The sequence below is a fragment of the Thermobia domestica genome, chromosome 15 (assembly GCF_964235325.1).
Source record: "Thermobia domestica chromosome 15, izTheDome1.hap1.1, whole genome shotgun sequence".
Taxonomy (NCBI): Eukaryota; Metazoa; Arthropoda; class Insecta; order Zygentoma; family Lepismatidae; genus Thermobia; species Thermobia domestica.
Genome location: NC_137468.1, coordinates 32,691,979 through 32,693,982, shown reverse-complemented (window position 1 = coordinate 32,693,982; position 2,004 = coordinate 32,691,979).

Genomic DNA, 2,004 nt, shown 5'->3' with positions numbered 1-2,004 from the left:
TTTTAGAAGGTCTAAAGGGGGTATGAAGAAATTCCTCATATTATTTAAATGGATCTTTCTTTGGGCCTATAATATCATGTTTTAGATACTTGGAATTGAAATAAGAACTCGAAATTCGGTATGCTTATATGTTTTCGTTAGCGTTACCTAAGTAAATCACCGAAAATAAAAATTTCCAACTGTAGAGTGGTTTTATGGGGAACTGAAAAATATTCTCCATGCTCATATGGGACACCTTTTACATTCCAAAATGTTTAGGCACTTCCGGCAGGACTAGGATGATGAAATTTGGCTGATTGTAGCCTTCCGGGACTAACCCACAGGGAAATTACAAAAAATGAATATTTTTAGTTTTTAAGGGGTCTAAAAGGGGAATGAAGAAATCCCCATGTTGTTTAATTGGGCGTTTTCTTGGAATACAAAATTTTATCTTTTAGATAGTTGAAATACGAAAAGAAATTTGAAATTTGGTAGAATTGTGAGTTTAAGAGGTGCGAAACCATAAGCCGAGTGAACGCGAGGACCAGCGGGTGAAACCCCCAGGTGGACCAATTCCGGGAAATATTAAGAGCAATTGCACGAAATTCACTCTTGATGCAAAGGCTGATACATAAGAGACGCGAGGTCGTAAGCCGAGCAAACGTGGGGGGGTCTTGGGCCGAAACCCCCAGCTAGTTGTAATTATAAAACCTCATAAGACATTCTATTCTTCGCATGAATTTTGCACTCCTGTATTATTCACCTTAGGATGCGTCCATTATTCAGCGTGACATGATATAAAGCCAGTTTGAGGTAAGTACTATCTATATTCCAAAATTTATTTGAAGCGAGTTGGCTAGCCTACATTTTTATGAAGGTTGGTCCTACTGCCTGGGCTGCTTGGGTTAATGGAATACTTCTTGAGTCGTGTATCTATCACAGGAGAATACAAGACAATTTGTGAGAGATGTCATTTTCTCTATTGTATTTTGTTTCCATTTCATACCATGTAATGAAATAGATTATCTGTAGAATAGTAAAAAAAAAGGAATAATTTTTGCTTTATTATACTGACAGTCCGCACCTTTTATAGTACTAATCCATTACTTTGTTCTGCTGGACAGAATTCTCAATAAAACACACACGTTCTCTCCATACAGAGAGGCCCGGCAGGTGGTCAGTCATCTGTACGTGACGGGCAATCAACACCAGCTTTCATGTTGTAACGACCATATCATAATCCGCTCTTTGCCCTGTTCCATGTTCTTTCTTGTCTGTTAACCAGCTTGTTAGCAAAGGAAGAGGTAGATGAGAAGCCAGCCTTCCCATTTGCACATGGTACTCTGTTGATGATGTCTTCATTTATAAGCTTATATTTTAGTATATGACGAAAAGAAAAAAAGAGTAGAACAAGACGACATGCGGGGTGAATATTGAACGAAATTGGTTAAGAAAGAGCTAGGTGCTACGAAGTAAATTGGCACCAGAAGAGGGTTAGTTTTTAACCCTGGGATAGACTCCTAAAAAAATGCTAACGTGAATACAAACGTAGGTACCAGAGCACCCTATTTAATTAAATACTACTAAGAACAATAATAAACGAACTTTAACAAATCTAGGCTATATCACTTTATCACATACAAGAATACACGGTAACACAAACATAGTTACTTCTTACTACATGAAATGCATACTTCCTTTTTGGCTCAGCAGAAACAGCCATTTCACACCTGGTACAAAAATATTGTATCCTTGTTCCTGAAGCACTTTCGACGTCGTTCTTGCTTCGGAAGATCAGGTGTTGAGCCACGTGTAGATGATGGTTGATCCTGAATACCAAGAATATCTTACAAATTCGTGGGAGGATTCAACTTTAGGCGCTCCTTCATGTAGAGTCTAGCTAACTGCATCCTCGGTTCTCTCAGGAACTCCTTACATACGATTTCCTTCTTTTTGACCCACAAATTGAAGAACAGAACCATTGCGTTAACTCCAGCTTAATCCAACATACCATGAAGAAAACGC